Source organism: Schistocerca nitens, chromosome 11 (assembly GCF_023898315.1).
Source record: "Schistocerca nitens isolate TAMUIC-IGC-003100 chromosome 11, iqSchNite1.1, whole genome shotgun sequence".
Lineage (NCBI taxonomy): Eukaryota > Metazoa > Arthropoda > Insecta > Orthoptera > Acrididae > Schistocerca > Schistocerca nitens.
In genome coordinates, this window is record NC_064624.1 from 129,039,549 (window position 1) to 129,059,447 (window position 19,899).

The 19,899-nt window shown below is 40.8% G+C and overlaps 1 long non-coding RNA gene across 3 annotated transcripts in view; it reads right to left on the bottom strand.

Moving 5' to 3' along the window:
* Positions 1–17,821, bottom strand: part of LOC126213546 (uncharacterized) — a 422,558-nt gene extending 404,737 nt beyond the window's left edge. The window contains exons 1-3 of one of the 3 annotated variants that reach the window (XR_007541241.1): positions 17,757–17,821; positions 14,323–14,533; positions 6,274–6,764 (exon numbers count right to left, since the gene is read on the bottom strand). This is a non-coding gene — a long non-coding RNA (uncharacterized LOC126213546). The remainder of the gene's footprint in view (positions 1–6,273; positions 6,765–14,322; positions 14,534–17,756) is intronic. The other 2 variants (XR_007541236.1, XR_007541243.1) reach the window with 2 other exon arrangements.
* Between the last annotated feature and the right edge of the window lie 2,078 nt (positions 17,822–19,899).

The following is a 19,899-nucleotide window of genomic DNA, read 5'->3' on the forward strand; positions in this document are numbered from 1 at the left end:
TAGCATGTGACCGTGATGGATGGTGGAAGCTCATTGGGAACGCCAAGGTTCATTCTGGATTGCAGTGCCATGGAAGAAGAAGGAAGAAGAAGATTGATTTACACAATGCCTTCCTCCAGATTCCTTTAGATGAACAATCACAGCAGGTGTGTGTCATTAATACACATAAGGGACTCCTCAAATTTCTTCATTTGCTTTTCGGTAGTGCACCCACACCTCCAATTTTTCAGTGCTGTTTGGAACAATTAGCTGCACCTGTGCCTTTGTGTACAAATTGTTTAGATGATCCCAAAGCAGATGAGCACCTTTATAAATTGCACAGCCTGTGCCAAGTGTTATCAGAAGACGCCTAAAATGCAATAGACCTGAGCGTGTGTTTTTTCAAACTGAGATCGAGTACTCAGGGTATGTAATTAATTCTCAGGGAGTTCGTCTGGTGTCGTCACACTTGCAGGTCCTTCGTAGCCTCAGATCTCCGAAGAACTGCAGTCAGTGCTAGGCAAGCTGATGTATTACATCTGCTTCACTCCAAATCCAGCTCCGACTGCGGCACCACTGCACTGTCTTTGCTGAAGAATGTACCTTTTGTGTCGTCCCAAGAACGTGACCCTGCTTTTTGACGACTCAAAGACTCTTTCCTCAGTGATCACTGCCTCTTTCATTTTGATCCTTCAAAACCTATGGTCTTGACTACTAATGCCTTTGCTGCAGGATTGGTTCTACTCACAGATCAATAGCTTTTGGCTCCAAATTGCTTAACAAAGCTCAGAGCTACCATCTGGAAATACAGAAGGAGCCTCCTGCCTTCATCTCTGGAATGACTAAAGTTCACCAGTATTTGCGCAGAAGAAAGTTCTACTTGATCACCGGTCACAACCCTTTGCAGTAAGTTTTTAGCCCAGCCAAGCCCATCCAGAATTTCACTGCACATAAACTGCAACATTTGACTCTCATCTTATAGCACTACAACGCGAGATAATGCACAGGCCCACAATAAAGTATGCCAATGCAGACACACTTATGCATCTTCCTTTGGCACTGGGTGCAGACTTTGAAGCATCAGAAGTGTCTTGTTGCCACACTGAGTCACCGGTCTGTCAGTTTCCTTTAGACAACCAGAAGATTGCCCAGGCAATGACAGCAGATCCCTACTTGTGGATTATGTTGTACTACATCCACACCAATTGGTCACTCACTGTGAAACAAACTGGTAGCCTGGCGTTTGTTGAGACTTTGCATATCAGCATGACTTGCCTGTGCTATGAAGTGTCAGTGTACTGAATCTGAACAGTTGTGTGTGGCAATTCCAGAGGATCTCTGGAGACATTTTCTTATTCTGCTTCATCAGGGTCACTAAGTCATAGCCCATACCAAGCAACTGGCTCACCAACATGGTATGCGGTTTGGCATGGACTTCCAAGTACAGCAGGTAACTATTCAGAGCCTTGAAACTTCCTGGCAGATTAAAACTGTATGCCGGACCGAGACTCGAACTCGGGAACTTTGTCTTTCGCGGGCAAGTGCTCTACCAACTGAGCTACCCAAGCACGACTCACACCCCGTCCTCACAGCTTTACTTCCGCCAGTACCTCGCATCCTACCTTCCAAACTTTACAGAAGCTCTCCTGTGAGAGCTGTGAGGACGGTGCGTGAGTCGTGCTTGGGTAGCTCAGTTGGTAGAGCACTTGCCCGCGAAAGGCAAAGCTCCCGAGTTGGAGTCTCGGTCCGGCACACAGTTTTAATCTGCCAGGAAGTTTCGTATCAGCGCACACACTGCTGGAGAGTGAAAATCTCATTCTGGATTCAGTGCCTTACTTGTGCGGAACACAAGCCAGGCCCTCCACAACAGTTCTTTGATTGGCAAAAGCCAGCACTTGCATTTGGATTTTGCCGGACACTACCAGAACACTCATTGGCAGACTTTCTCTGAAATGTACAGCAATTTCCTTTCCTTTTATGGTTCCCACACCCTCTACGACGATGCTTTACAATCTTCAAGCCTTGCATTCCATATTTTGCCTTGAAGGTCTACCAGCATTGCTTGTGACTGACAAAGGACCACAATTTGTGACCGCAGAATTCGATGACTTCTGTACAGCCAAAGGGATTTATCGCATCCCAAGTGCAGCAGTCCAATGGAGAAGCAGAATGCTTTATTCGAACTTTTAAGCAGAAGACGGATAAACTACGCACCTGCCACATGGGGGACCAACATTTGCTTCTCTTCTTGTTCTAACACTTCGCAACAGCACATCACCAGCAGAGTTGCTTCACAGACGGTGACACCGCTCCTTGCTCTAGTTGCTGCAGCCACCACAGCAGCAGCCTGCACCTGCTCCACTCACTAAGGCAATGTATAAACGCAATGAACTTTTTTTTCTAATTTTTTTTCAGATCACACAGTGGTCGGAAGTGCTGGGTACAAGATATTGTCATAATGTTGCTTGGAAATTGCATATTTTGACAGAAGGTCCATGCAAATTGCGGTGGGAGCACCTGAATCAACATCACACCTGTAAATTGGGTTATTCTGTAACTGATACTCTGTTCTCGGGTTTGTGGTCTGCCCAGGTAATGCAGTTTGCATACCCTTCAGCTTCTTGGGGCCCTGGGATGAGATGAGATGAGAACTTATTAGATATCTTGGCGATGAACAGACCTGAACTTTTTGAAGAAGTTCATCTACAAGAAGGTATTAGTGACCATAATGTGGCTGTGGCTTCTATGTCAGAGGAAGTTGCAAGAAAACCAAAGAAATAGTTTAGAGTTTTCTTGTTTGGAAAGGCAAATAAGAGTGTCATTAATGAAGATATTCATAGTCAGCTCCAAGCATTCACCACGGGACAAGAAGATATTGAGCATCTCTGGTTGGAATTTAAAGGTATTGTTCACCACGTGCTAGGGAAATATGTGCCTAGCAAAAATATAGGGCAGGGAAAGGATCCACCTTGGTTCAACAAACATATTAGGAAGTTGCTGGGAAAGCACAGAATTTTGCACAGTTGTTTCAAACATAGTCACTGCCCGGCTGAAAAACAGAAATTATGCGAAATGAAAGCAGCTGTCAAAAGGTCAAGGAGAGATTCTTTTAACGAATTTGAAAGCAATATTATACCTGCGGGTTCTAAAAATAACCCCCAAAAATTTTGGTCACACATAAAATCTATGAACGCTACAAATAATTCAATTCCTTCTCTGGCTGACAGTACAGGTAATGTAATAGATGATGATAAACTGCAGGTTGAAATTCTAAACCTAGCTTTTAAAAACTCACTCATGGTACAGGACTGCAGCACCATTCCCCTTTCAATTATCGAACAAATGCAAGGATGGCTGACAGTGTTTAGTGTATCTGGGATTGTGAAACAGTTAAGATCCTTAGATAGCAGGAACGCATCTGGTCCAGACAGTATCCCTGTATTCTTTTATGTTGACTACGCTACAAATATAGCACCATTCTTATCAGTCATCTACCAGAAATCAATGGAACAGTGGAAAGTTCCACGGCTGGAAGAAGGCCCAGCTCACAGCAATTTACAAAAAGGGTAGAAAATCGGATGCACATAATTACCAGCCAATTTCACGGACATCAATTTGTTGTACCATCGTGGAACATATTTTGTGTTCAGATATAAAGACCTTTCTAGACTGAGAAGCTCATCTGAAGAAACCAGCACTGTTTTAGGGAACAGTGGTCATGCGAGACACAGCTGGCCCCCTCTGTGCATTATATACCCCAACTTTCGAAAGGCGTTCGACTCAGTTCCCCACTGTCACTTGCTCCTAGAAGTGCACGCTTACAGTCTCTCTGACAACATATGCGGTTGTATAGAAAGTTTTCTAATAGACAGAAAGCAGTATGTCGTCCTGAATGTGGAGACTTCAACAGAAACAAGCCTAACATCAGGTGTGGCCCAGGGCAGTGTAATAGGTCCGCTGCTTTTTACGATTTACATAAATGATCTGGTTGATCGTACTGACAGCGCCATTTGACTGTTTTCCGATGATGGTGTAGTCTACAGAAAAGTAGTATCACACAAAAATTGTGAACAAATCAATGAGGATTTGCAGAAAATAAACATGTGGCGTAATGAATGGCACTTATCTCTCAATATTAGTATGTGTTACCTACTGCGCATAACAAAGCAAAAATTCACATTAATGTATACGTCAAGTATCTGGGTGTGACTATACGAAATTATCTCAAACGGAACGATTAGATTACACAAGTAACAGGTAAGGCGAACTCTAGATTGGGGTTTATTGGTAGAATCCTGAAGCGATACAGTCCTTCAACAAAGGAAATTGCTTACAATACTTTTGTTCATCCAGTCTTAGACTATTGTTCATCTGTGTGAGACCCTTACCAGTTGTGTCTGATTCAAGAGATTGAGAAAGTCCAAAGAAAAACACCAAGGTTTGTGACTGGTGCATTTAGCCATCGCAAGAGTGTTTCAAATCTCATAGAAAGTTTGAAGTGGGGCACACTTGCAGATAGATGATGCGCTAAACAGAAGGGGCTGCTCACTAAATTCCAAAATCCGGTTTTCGACAAGGATGTAGAGCATATATTATTACCAACTACTTTCGTATCACCCAATGACCACCATTCAAAGATAAGGGAAATCAGAGCTTGTACTGAGGCATTCAGTCTTTTATCCCCTCGCGAGATCCGCGAGTGGAACGGAGGGGGCGATATGACTTCGGCGCGAATAGTGCCCTCCGCCACACACCGCTTGGTGGCTAGCAGGGGCAGCCGATGTCCACAGGTGTCCGTTTCTCTTCATTATGCAGCTAGCCACGGGGCTCTCGCACCACTTGAAGATGTCACTGTAGTCATCAACAGAAGACCTCGCACTGTCGCTAAGTGCAGAGCAGTGCCCTCTGCCTTATTTCTTAGCTGACATTCTGGGACAGTCATAAAACAAACACCGGGAAGCGGACATGAGCTCTGGCACCAGCCACAGCTTCAGCTCCTGTCTCCTCATCGCTTCCTGCTACCTCCCCCTCCCCCCCCCCCCCCCCCAGTTGCTGATGTGTGCAACAATAATAACCAGGAAATATCAGTAGGAATGGAATACCAAGAATGAAGCACTCCTGTTAGAGAAGGGATGTAGTCTTTTGCCCCTATTGTTTGATCTATATACAGAACAAACATGGATGGTAATGAAAGAAAGGTTCCAAGATGGGTTGAAATCCAGGGTCAAGAATATCAACGATAAGATTAGTTGATGACATTGTTATCCTCACAGAAAGTGAAGTGAAGTGAAGTAGTGCATGATCTGTTGAGTGGAATGATTAACCTAATGAGCAAAGGACTGATGAGAAATAAGGTTATCCACAGAATCACCTACAGACACTCATCCAGAACCTCTACACCTTCTCCCCATTTACTTCACTGTTCCTTCTCCATCCAACAAGCCATCATTCTTGATCTCTACCACCACCTCCATCAACATCTAAAGTACCAAGAATACATCCGCTTCAGCAGCTGCCACCCATTCCACACCATTCTAAATTACATTCCGCACCTTTTCCAGAAACAGATCTCCCAGGCCTGATCCCACCAGTCATCTCCCACAGCTCACAAATCCACAGTCTGGTCACAAAGGGGCTCTCCCCTGACGACTGGAGAAACTGAATCACATTCTCCACCAGGGTTTCGATTTCCCCGATTTCCCCTCGTTGTGTCGTGGAATGAGGAATGTCCAATCCACTATCCTCACAGTGGTATTCTGCCAACCACTGAATCTTCCTGTAATGCCCCTGTAATAGACCCAGATGCAAGTCCTGTCCCGTACATTCTTCCACTACCACCTGCTCCAGTCTTGTCACTGGAATCTCCTACCCCACCTGTCAAAGCAGCCGTGTGATCTACAAACTATGCTGCAACCACTGTGCTACATTCTAAAAAGGCACGACAAGCTGTCTGTCTGGATGAATGGCCACCACCATACTGTTGTCAGGAGACAGCTGACTACACATTTGTTGATCATGCTATCCGACAAAATGTGCTTCACTCTAAGGAATGCATCATATAGATCCTTCCTACCAAGATCAGCTTTTCTGAACTGGGCAGGTGGTAACTCTTCGTATGACACACTCTTCGTTCCCGCGATCCCCCAGTCCTCAACCTTTGCTAGTCCGTGTCCTCCGCATGTTCATCCCTTCCCCTGACCCCAGTCCAGCACACAAACACCTTCTATCCTGCCAATGCACCAAAGGGCCCTTTTCTCTTCTCTATTGTTCTCCACTGAGCCAAGCACTACCTACCAATGCACCTGTGATGGTCCAGCACACATGGACGGCGTCCACGAAGGGCCCGGATGCTGCTACGGAGTCGCTGATACCCCCACATGTGGTGAGGGTAGCCAACAATTTAACTGTATGTGGTGATGGCGCCGGACGCATCACGGACAGGTTGTGATGTACACTCCTGGAAATTGAAATAAGAACACCGTGAATTCATTGTCCCAGGAAGGGGAAACTTTATTGACACATTCCTGGGGTCAGATACATCACATGATCACACTGACAGAACCACAGGCACATAGACACAGGCAACAGAGCATGCACAATGTCGGCACTAGTACAGTGTATATCCAACTTTCGCAGCAATGCAGGCTGCTATTCTCCTATGGAGACGATCGTAGAGATGCTGGATGTAGTCCTGTGGAACGGCTTGCCATGCCATTTCCACGGACAGGTTGTGATGTATGTTGTTGCTGCCTCAATGCCACCTCCAGATGGCTCCCTCAAATTTTCTGCAAGGAAAAATAATGAATCCTGTATATATAAGATTTTTGGGTACAAGAGCTTTACACTACTATGAAATCTGATCAAGATATGACAATATTTATGCGGCTTCTTTCAGATGGTACTTTACTATAGATAACTGCATTATCTGCAAAATGTCTCAGGTTACTATTAATATTGTGCACAAGGTCAATAATAAACAACACGAACAGCAAGGGTCCTGACACTACCCCGGGGCATACCCAAAGTCACTTCTTTATCTGAAGATGACTCTCCATCCACGACAACATGTGTTCTCCCTACCAGAAAGTCCTCAATCCAATCAAGTTTCACTTGATGCCCCATATGACCATACTTTTAACAATAAGCCTAAGTTTGGTACTGACTGTGAGCCAAATGCTTTTCAAAAACCAAGAAATGCTGCCTCTAAATTGCTGCCCTGATGTTTTTGGAATCCGTGCTGGTTGGCACCTAGGTGGTCTTCTGTTTGAGATACCTCATTATGTTTGGGCTCAGAATATGTTCTAAGATTACACAACAAATCTATGTCAGGGGTATTGGACAGTAATTTTATCTATCACTTCTACTACCCCTTTTTGACCAATAGATTATAGTTAGAAGGGGGACTAGCTCAGTATTGAATACGACAGGGATTCACATCGCCCTGGAGCTCTGTTCAGTTTTAACAATTTCAGGTTTTAACTGAACACTACTGACACCAACATTTATTTCACTGATCTTTCCAGAGATACAAGGGTTAAATTGAAGCAATTCTCCTGTGTTTTCCTTTGTAACTGTGTTATAAATTTTTGACATGTCTCCTGCATGCAAACCAAATGGATTGCAAATGTACACGAGATGTATAAAACACAATTCACTGTTCAAGTAATACAAACTGGAACACACTATCATCTATACATGTACAAAATGAAATGAATGCTCGAATGCTCCTCAGGTTTCAAACAAAGACCTGAATCCTGTTCTTGCTTTATTTTCATGACCACATTAATTCTAGTGTGCAATTCCAATTTGTGGCTTTTATAAATAGTGTCATGAGTTTACGAAGCAAAGAATGTAAGCAGCCCATTATTAAATGTTATCAGTGGTTGTAACAACAACTGGCATAAACTATGTTGTTTATTCTAATTATGTCATGATTTCCAAGGTTGGTTAGTGTAGCGTTTCAAGATATTTATAAACATCCCAACACACCATTGGAAGAACGTCGACATGAGGTGCCCACGAGTAAGTTGAATAAGAAATGTGGTGAGAAAGGGGAAACTGTGTGTTTTCCTTTCTTGTATGCAGTGAATGTGGAGCAGTCGTGGAGCCAGCGAGAAGGTGACCAGTAAACAGTAAAATGGTATTACAACCACTGGTCGTACGGGAGTCATTTGTGGCATAGTGAAGCAAGTGCCTGAATCCGAGAACCGTGGAGTAAATGACGCACCAACAAGGGCGTAATGAACAATTGAACAGCAGTAGTTTATCTGGTTTTCTCTCTCAGGTCCTGAAGTACGCATATACGGACATTTTTGAATGTTCTCAAGAGAATGGTATTACCGTAGCAAATGTTTGTTGTGTTGTTAAAAGTAATAGTGAAAATGTTGGGCACAATGTACCCCGTTTGTGATAAGTGTGGCTATTTATTTAGTAGTGCAGTAGAGAGAACTTGCAAAAACATTCCAGGTATCTTCACCACAGTTGGATCGACAGGGAGGTGGCATGGAAGGATTCAGACCACCAAACAACTACTCTGAGACGAGAGGATAAAGGTAATACTACTTTCATCTGGCGGTGTATCAGGGTCGGCAAAATATTGTCCTGCTGTATCAGCCAGGGATGCAACTTCCCCATAGTGCTGGTGTAAGATCCACCACAAACCCTACAAAATATGTATCAGCAGGAGAAAGCGGAAAAATACACCCCATATGGTAACTGTGGAAAAGGCGAATGGAGAATGCACCAGCAATTAAGTGCAGAAAATTGATCTGAACCAGAATTACGACTCCAAAGAATAGAATACAGAAGCTGCCCCTGACAACCAGCGATCAACAACAGTGTCTTACCTCACACGTAGCAAGGAATCAAGAAGAATAATATTTAAGAGCTTCTTTTGAATGAACTGTGATCAGTAAACACATAATGAATGGAAACTATAATTTACTGTTGGATACCTGAAACAGAAAAAAAAGAAGAAGACAGTGGCAGCAAGAGCAGACATCGGCTTCGACTTCAGCACTGGCTTCGGCTGTTCTACAACAAGCACGCAGTTCACAGTTCCGCAGAAGGGTGAGCCGTGAACATTAAAAAAAAAAGTTGAGACATTTCTGCGAGTGTAGGGTTTAATATTAATACTGTCGATTAGTAATAAAAAGTGTATGCCAATCACAAGAAATATGGCAATGCAAAACGAGGAGTTAAGATAGATTCTTGAAGGCATAAATAAAGAACAAGCAGAGAAGGATAAAGCAATACTGGAAAGCATAATTAAAGAACAAGCAGAGAAGGATAAGGCAATACTAAAAGGTATGATTAAAAAACAAGCAGAGAAATATAGGAAAGGACGGAGAGTGGAACAAGTAGAACTAATTTAGTCCATTAAGGAACGAGTTACTGAATCAATGACGTACTCAACCATAAAATACAAGAGGTTAAACCTAACTTAGGATCCAACTTTAATGCACAAGTTAATAATCAAAACATCAAAATAATGGAAATAAATTCTAGAGTAAAAGAATTACGAGACTCAGTGCCATTAGTGGTGCAACAAGTAGCTAAACAAGTGTTAACAGATCATTTACAGGAAAGTGTACATACATTAACAACCCGACAGTGGACAGGCTATGTAGATAATGTTAATTCCCAATTCCAAGCGGTATGCACTAGTATTTCAGACATAAATAAGCAAATCACGTCCATACGGGAAAATGCTGTAGCAGGAACACCTCATGCTATACAACATTTGGAGAAACGTTTACAGTTATTCGTAGAAAAAGAAGTAAAAGACAAAACAGAAATAAATAATGGCAAAAATCACTTCTGGGGAAGGTACAGTTAACAGTAAACAAGAACTTCATAGAATATGGAAAGCAATAGACAATAATAAAAAGAAATTAGAAAATTGTAAACCTGAAACTATAACAGGAGTAACTAAAGATGTAATAGAGGGTTTATCTATAGGTAATAGGTTTGATTTAGCAAGGCAATTTCCAAAGTACAAACCAGACAGTGATGGACACCCAATTTATTTTTTACGAGTGTTTGCCAGATCTTTGCCCAAAAATTGGGATGACTTAAAGAAAATAGATTTCACATAAGGACACGTATTGGGAGAAGCAGTGGAATGGGGAAATACTCATGCAGAAGAACTTGCGTCTCAGAAAGCTTTAAGAGAAAGCACTGGTCTTCAAGTATCCAGGAAAAATTAATCTTAAAGTTATTAGACCCTACTCCATACAATAAGTCATGGGGCACATATTAAAAGTATTTGGAATGGCATTTGACAAAATCTAAATACTTAGATGATCCAACAGATGAATGCACTTCCTGAAAGTACTCATTAGATGTTTACCATACCACGTTCAACAAGGAATATTGTACAGAGGGTGGAAAACCGTGAATGAGTTATTAATGTTTATTGAAGTTTTACACACACTCAATACTGAAAGAAATGAAAATTATTCAGTGAATGACCGAAATACGGGGAACAGAAATAACATATCCTTTCCTAATTCCTTACCGCGGACGAAGGAATCCAATTATTGTAGAGTAAGCAGTAATGAAACTGTTCACAGCAGGGATAATGGTCTAAATCACAATAACCCTAGAGGGGAAAGAATTCAGATTGATAACATCAATTCACAGGTGTTTACACCTCAAAACCAACAAATAAATATGCAACAAAATAACATGGGGCAAACCACCGTACTGTTGAAGTAAGTTCCAATCAGTATCCGGTCATAGTGATGGAAAACGAGAAAAATCCCAGGTCAACGGCCAGAATTCAGGATGTCGCAGAACAATACTCGGCCCATATATATATAAGTAAAATGATCGTTTATAGTAAAATATCACCTATTAACGATTGGTTATTAGCGAAAGAGGAAAATTTAGAAAAAGTGCAACGCAAACCAATTGCAATCGGAGGAATACGAAATCAAGGAGTGGAAATTTACATTGATTCAGGAAGCAAAGTGTCAATTTTCGAGGAATGGCTATTAAGTGGAAGAATAAAGGAATTTCCTAACTTACCTGTTACGGGAGTAAATATTGTAGGTATTACAGGTATTAAGAGCAATGTAGTGAAATGGGAAACAAGGATTACATTTTAAATAGATCAACTTGTGTTTGAACAAACCATGTTAATAGTCCCTAAAATAAATACACAAGTATTACTAGGAGTAGATTGGTTAATGAAATGTGCGGTGGTAATAGACTTTCAGAGTGATTTCTTTAAGTGCAATCTAGATAACTGTAGCCTAATAGATCTTGTTTAAGACAGATCGATGTCAAGGACTAAACGGGAGTAATAATTTATGGTTAATAGCTAATACGAGTTCAATGGAAAAGGATGTAAGTAATCTACAACAAATTGCAAATAAAGCTGATTTGTATGCTAAGGCTTACGAATCTGAAATGTTGTTAACCCTTACTCAAAAGGAAGAGCTATATGGAATATTATGCAGATATTCAGATGTATTTTCAGACAAACCAGGGAATATAGGAGATTATGTGGGTAGTTTTAAGATCAAAACCAAGGAACCTTTTTTCTTTAGACCTTACCCTGTACCTATCAACGTAAGAGGAAGTACAGGAAGAAATACATAAAATGTTAGATAATAATGTTGTAGAAAGAAGCACAAGCATATACAACAATCCACTGTTAGTTGTCAGAAAGGCAACAGGTGGTGTGCGCCTAGTACTAGACGCGAGAACCTGGAATTGTCACATTGAACTGGAGAGAGATTGTCCCATATGCATAAACGAACTACGTGCTCATTTTGCAAAAGCAAATTATTTTAGTTCTGTGGATCAGACAGATGGGTACTGGAAGGTGAAATTAGCTAAAGAATCTAGACCTTATACTGCATTCCTATATGACAGAAAGTCTACAAGCTTAAAGTTTCGCCATTTGGGTTAAACATATCAGCATCAGTGTTTATAAGAGCATTATATCAAACATTAGGGAGAAAGTTGTTACAAGAGCTATTGATTTATGATTAAGATATACTGATTGTTTCAGAAACCTGGGAGGAACATTGTGATGTACTTTCAAGAGCAATAGAGAAATTCTATACCAAGGGAATAACTACTAAGCTCGCTCGCTACATCACATTTTGGGCGAGAGGAACTAAAATTCTTGGGACATCTTTAAGGAATAAGAGGAATTAAACCTGATCCATAACGCATTAAAGCGATTAAAGACTGTCCACATCCACAGAATGTAAAATAGTTATGTTCCTTTTTAGGATTAGTGGGATTTTGTAGACGGTATATACAAGGACAAGTCATAGTAATCCACATCTACTATCGCTATTAAAGCAAAAGGCAAAATGATTATGGGATGAAAATGCAGAAAAGGCATTCCAGGAAGTAAAGGATACCCTAGACAATGATACTATTTTAAATCATCCAAGTCTTCGTGAACCATTTGGCATCACAACAGATGCATCAGAATATGGCATAGCAGCAGAATTATTGCAAGGGGAATGGGACCCAGAAGAGGGAGAAAATAAAACCATTGCTTTCGCTAGTTGCAGCCTAGACAAACACGAGCTGAATTATACAGCAACGGAGAAAGAATTACTGTATTTACTCAAATCTAAGCCACACTTTTTTCCAGTTTTTGTAATCTAAAAAACTGTCTGCGGTTTACAATCAGGTTCAAAGTAAGCGAAAGTTCTGAAAAATGTTGGTAGGTGCCGCCACAACTAACTTCTGCTGTCTAATATACGCAGCGCTACACAGGCATGCTTTGCAGGCACAAAGATAAATACTGGCGCCAAAACCTCTGCATCAGTAAATAAATTAAAAGAAAAGGTAGAAGAATGTAAACATTATGCCATGTATTTTTTGTATTTGCTGCTATCTCATTTAAATCCTGTCTGCCTAATTAACTACGAAACTAGAGTGAGACAACAGCAAACACGGAAGAATATACGTATCATGTCATGCCTATATTTGTATTATTCTTACGCTGAATAGTGATTCAGTCAGAAATGAAGCACGGCAACTGACTAGATTTTTAAATCTAAGAGGACTCATTTCTGTGCAGAATGTAATGTACTAAACAGGCGGCTGCAAAGATTTTCAAACAGAGAAAATTTTTTGCCAAACTCTCGTTCAGATCATCATCTATCACACACAGTCTATTATTTGGTTCTTGTTGATCATAATCAAAGAAAGCAGCAGTGTAAGTAACAACAAATAGCAGTCTCTTGCCATTGTTTCGCTCATGAGACAATTCCTCTTTTTTTATTGTAAGCCGCAGTAGCACGCACAAATGCAAGCCATGCCACGAGCGGCGACAGGTCGTAAACACTCATTATCAGAATCCGACAAACATTGCACGACACAGTACAATAATGCACTTTCAGCTTATCAGATCAAAACAAAATAAGCAATCAATTCAAACCAGACGAAACACGTGGTTCTAGACAAATGTACCTGCTGCAAACTTTGAGAAACATAAATCATCCAGTTTGGCATTGCAAACAAAGTTCATCACCTATTAATGTTAGCATGACAACAGAATATAATAAATTGGGTAGAAACTTCCAGGTTCTTGGGTTCAAATACCGATAAAAACTCAAAACTGGCCAACTCTGGGGATACAGAGACATTCATTCATTAATGTTCTGTGGGAGAATATTCTGTGTTGTGGACATATCTAAGCAATTAGGGACGTCAACCAAAGGCTCAAATTGCATTCATTCACTGATTAAGTATGCTAAAATTCACTTCATTCTGAAAGTGACAGCAATATCCACAATTACAACAGTAGAAGGAAAGGATAACTCACTACTTCATACATGTTTTAAATGATCTATGCAAGAGGCTAAATGTAGTTAATGTCCCGGCTCTTCTGTTGCACGATGCAGTCGGCAACTGCGAAATGAGTGATTGTAACTAAACAACTGTGTTTGTTTTCAGTGTTAACAGTAGGAAGAAAACTAGATGTGGTGACAAAGTGACCTGTGGCAAAGCCCGAGGCTAAGGTTTGGTTGGAATGTGACAATTCCACTCACCGTTTGTCATGTTCACTGTCCTTTATTCAATTCATAAATATGAACTGCAGCATGCAAAGTAAGAGACAGGTACAGTGTCACTGGACATCTGCCATGCAATCTGCTGTTCAGCTGACATAATCCATATCACAATTTGAATACATCATGTATAACATGGAAGTAACGAGCAAGCTACCAATGCAAATGGTAAATGTGTAACCAATATAGTAGGCACTGATTAAAGAAATGCAAGTGAACAAATTAGATACAGCATGCAATAAAAAACACGAGAGTTACTTGGCAGTCGCAAAGCAAACATTCGACAGTTTTTACTTACTGCTGTACGACTAGTTCTGACCGACTGTTTCACTCCTCCCCCAAATACATCCCCAAGTCCACCTCTGGGAGAATGGTGCAAGCAACTGTGGCTTCAAAACAGTTACAGTGGGTGGTTCTGTAAGGCGGCGGAATGGTGAACAGTTCGATAGCTTGCATCAAACTCTAGCCGAGAACGAAGTTTGTTTAGTTAAGTGCTCCATGTGACATACCTGAAGGATAATTTAACAGTAATAATTTTATTACTAAGTCATTAGGGCAAATGGTGTCATTACACCAACAGATAATGTCAATAAATGTTACATTACTCTCTGTAAAACAAGAGTAGGTTAAGTAATGCAATTACATTTAACCATTTTCCCTTCACACTGCAGAAGGGGCAGGCATGAGCCAAGCACATTATGTTTATAAGCATGCTCAGTAAATACTTAGACAAATAGTGGTATTTTATTGAATAATTTGTTACCTACATACGAACAACTATAAGTTCAATCTATAGTATCATGTATAAATATGTATTGTTTCTTGCAGAGCGTAATATATTTCCTCAACATTTTACTTCTGCCAACTACTGCTTGGTACAATGTACAGAAGTACAAATGTTTATTGCCTCCATGATCTTTAGCTCGCAGAATGTTGGCTTCTAATGTGCTCTATATACGAACATTTAGCATTTACTCTAATGACCACAAGCTGCAACAACAAGATGTCATGCAAATACCTAGAATTGCCCCCACATGATAATGCCAGACGACAATGCTTCATGACAATGCTTCTATAAAACCCAAAATGAGACATTTCATAAAACTTCACAGAGACAATTAGTGATAGTTCTTGACAAGTAAATTACTCTTACAGCAACACACTTTAAATTTTTTGCCCACAATAATTTTTGCCATGACATTCATTGGCTTCATTATCAGATGACAAAAATTGGAATCAAACATTTCCCTTGACCTACGTAGGTCAACCACAGCCGATGATACCAAAAACCAAACACCTGCAACTGCGATAAATAAAACCAAACCCACATCACCTCGAAAACACAAAAATCAAACTTCCCCACAGAAATTAAAAACAATCGATGCACGATAAACACACATGAACAATAGACCCAAAAAAACTACTACTTACCACCAACAAATTCCGGCACTGCACACTTGGTTGGCCAACACTCACTCACTCACTCACTCACACACTCACTCACACACCAAATAAAAACCACAAAAATAAACTGAACTCAATCACACAGTACAAATCAAAAACAACTGTAACAAAAAAAGGTCTCTCGAACATAATCATAAAAGAATCCCCCCCCCCCCACCTAAATCCACAACAACTACCCACAATCACCCCCCACATACTGAACACCCTCAACCAACCACTATCCTGTACATCTTCCCTACTGCCCACAGAAGAACACGAAAAACACAATAATGCCAGGGACACACTTCCAACACCAATACTCATCTAAATGAGATGGCACGTTAGAAGAGCCACTCTCCCCTTCCTTATAACTGATTTAACCACCAACCCCCCCCCCAAAAAAAAAAAAAACTAACTCCATTGCATTAGCACATGCACCAGTTTTGCAATTTTTAAACTCTATACTATGGTTTACAACTAAATGATCAAAAGCCCTCTTCTCCAAACACCTGTATGACGAAAAAGCATCTGAAACTACAGTACTCCCCTCCTCAATTAACCCTTCAAGTCCCTCTTAGTGCGCCCCTGCAAAACCCTGAAAACATAATCAGCATACCCACCCCACAAAATAACAACCTCCCCACACCCACAAACCAACCAGAGATTTACCTCTCCCATACTTCCCTCTTCCCAGACTGTGACTCGTCTATCTCAAACACGAACCACGGCTCACCCAACTTACTCTTATACTGACATACTCAGAACACACTACCCTACAAAAAGAAAACCAATCTACCACCGTCCTCTCACTCACTAGCCGCATACACACAAAAACTAGTAGAGGACTATAACAAAAATAGTACGTCATGAAAACAATCTCTCACACCCAACGTAGATTTCTCAAACCAGGTACCGCGCCTACAGGAGCTCCAAACATTGTCCTTCCGACACCAACACATGTACACGTCCGCGGTCCGAGAAGCCGGAACTTTCGCCAACTGCATATTCTCTCGGCAAAACGCCTCACTTCACAAATTCCGCTATTAATCCAGACACCTGCAGGAACTTAATCGAGGACAACATATCCTCTCCCATCTCCGCCCGCAACATGGTGCTATTTCACTTTATCATCATATTCACACAAAAAAGGGATTCCAATCAATAAATTAAACGTCTTACCGCACCACAAACAGCAAACCAATAAAACGTATCGAAAACGCTGACACGTACACAGAACACAATAAAACTGATAACTCACTGAAAACAATTTCAATCCCTAGGTCATGAACAATGCCACAACTCCGCTCTTCCAAAACCAGAGATCAAATAAACCCAATACACCACACAAGGCAACGCACATACATACACACACCACCAGAGGGAACCATCAAACACAAGAAGACATCTACAAACAAACAACTCAAACTAAACTCAGCGCCGTAATGTCACAGACCACAACATCCATAACGTCACGGGTCAAACCGGACGGGTGGAATCTGACACTTCCGTTGACTCCAGAACTCGGGCTACGGTAGAATTAGACAACAGAATTCAGATTAAACAAAAAACATTACAAGTGAAGTTCTGGTAAAGGCGGATGCGCATCATCGCAATCTACAATACACACATATCATCTCTACTACACCAACATACCCCCCCCCCCCCCCCCCACACACACACCAACTTCGAGCCATATTGTAAACAAGACACGCGAACTACCTAAACAATAAGAGCATCATACACGTCAACTACACAACGTGTGGCAAAAAGGGGCACACTCATCACTCACGTTGTGCACTATATGGACTCATACTTTCATGAGCACACAACTATGTAACATTCGCGCATAAGAAGCTATCTACAGAAACAAAACTGCGGTTATACAAGTCATACTAAACTTATATGAACTTCAATTTATAAATTATGTTAACGAATTTCATATTATGACTCCCAAGTACATCAAACAACGCAGTTTTGTGAATCATTTTAATAATACCGGTAAATCCGAAACAACGTTATTCACAACTGGGAGACTCAACTAGCTGTTCCAGCCATGGTACGTCACAAGTCTTTAACGTCGCACTGAATTAAGACAGCATCCGCTGCATGACACAACCACGAATACATACGATTTTTCTTTCGCCTGTAACTCGACTTGTTAACCGCAGAGTATTTTCATGTCGCACTTTTTTACATTTTGCTCACTCATATTAAACCTAACTACGTTTAATAAGAAAAAAAAAAGATAAGCGGAGTCAACGGTCAAGAGACAATTATTAGATCACTCACATCTTGATTTTCTAAATGTACTCCATACAATAAACTTTTAAAAAAGTGACAACCACGGAACATCGATTAAATGTGACGACTGTCGTCTGTTCTGCTTTTTTTTTTACGAATAACTACCAGTGATGCCAACCTCTGAAACTCAAAGTCCCAACCAGTTACTCAAAATGTCCCTTTTCTGTATAAAGTGTCCCATGGTAAGGAAAAACACATGATGCCTAGGAAAAGTGAGTGAGAGAGAGAGATAGAGAGCGGAAGAGAGAGAGAGAGAGACAATAGGTATAACAAAAGAAATGATGGCTTACGATTCCACACGCAGCACATTGAACTAGTAGTAGAGTGTAAAATGCAACTACAATATATAACAGCACCCTCGCAATACTACATCATATAATGTAAACTCAGGACTTACATTACATCCTTTCAGAAAATACAGCCTTCCTTTTGAAGAGATATACACATACTCCTCCCTCTTTCAGTCTCCATCGCACAGTTAAACTTTCACTTAATACAAGTTTTTCTTATTGTGAAGCATGAGTTGTTTTTGTTCCAATTAATAAGTTGTGAAGTCTATTCCGTTTGCTTGAAATAAACATCTCACAAAACAAATGAATTTCATTTCTCACCTCGAATTCTGTTTCATTTTCTCTTTTTTACATCACTTGCAATAGAAAATATTCTTTCGGATTCAGCATTAGAATGTGGAAGTGAAAGAACCAGCTCAGCAAGTTTACTGATATTCTGAATCCCTGATACCGGAAATCTTTCAAGTTTGAGATTTCACTCTGCATACGATCCAAGTCCATTTCTGAAAGTTCCTTCTTCTTATTTCAGCCACAAACGGTAGACTTCTCCATTCAGCTGCAAAGGTAATTACATCAGATCCTCCAAACTTCGATGCGATTCGTGATACAAATCTGGTACCTTCTGTCAGCTGTTAATGCAATATTTGACTCTACGAATTTTAAGTCTCCAAAAAATTCGTCGTGTATAGGCAGATCCTTCATTTATTCCATTGCTGCGATATAGAAATCAGTGCATTTAAGTCTTAGTTTATGAATTCCCTTTCCACATTTTCTAGCGAGTTTGTAATAACCGTTCACATTTGGGACCAAGATATTCTGGTTCTAATAGGAGATAATGGTATGATGGGAGTTTATTAATCCTGTGTATTTCAGTGAGAACGCCAGGGTTTTGAAAGTTCTGACCAATGTTTTATAAACAGACCCAAAGAATCTCCTGAAAACTTGTGAATTAATATTTTCCTCAATTGGAAAAGAGCGTTAAAAGTGTCGAAGTAAACCAAAATATACTTTAGAGACAATATGTAATCACTGAATACACAAACTGTGGTGTCACCGCCAGACACCACACTTGCTAGGTGGTAGCTTAAATCGGCCGCGGTCCATTAGTACATGTTGGACCCGCGTGTCGCCACTGTGTGATCGTAGACCGAGCGCCACCACACGACAGGTCTCGAGAGACGTACTAGCACTCGGCCCAGTTGTACGACGACGTTGCTAGCGACTACACTGACGAAGCCTTTCTCTCATTTGCCGAGAGACAGTTAGAATAGCCTTCAGCTAAGTTAATGGCTACGACCTAGCAAGGCGCCAATTGTACCATTGCATGTATCTTAATGAGTCTCACTTGTATCATCAAGATTGCTGTATACCAAAGGACGATATAAAAGTTAAGTGTTCTAGTAGCTACGTTCTTTTCTTTATCACATTCATTACGAATCCTGTTCCAGACTTCGCGCCAGTCGGCGTGTGTGTACGTGTGCCTTTTCGGCTACCCGTCACTGTGGACTGGCTGCCTTGTCAGTCCACTACACAAACAACGAACAACGTAGCCAACATGTGGAGGGATCAATGTTGCAAACAAAACCATGTTCTGAGCTAAGTGTAAACGCGCCTTATAATACACGAACTTTCAAATTCGTGAAGCTCTGTTTCAGCAGACGTTAATTTTGAACAGTTGCTAACTGTAAGTAGAGCAAAAACACGTCCCAGTTTTCCAGCAGACGAACAACACATATATGCAAAATAAGCTATCGCGTTCCCGATAATTTAAAGAACCATTTACGTTCAACTCCTAAAAGTTCTTGAAATTCTTGTAAAATAGTGCAGCGCTTTGCACTGCC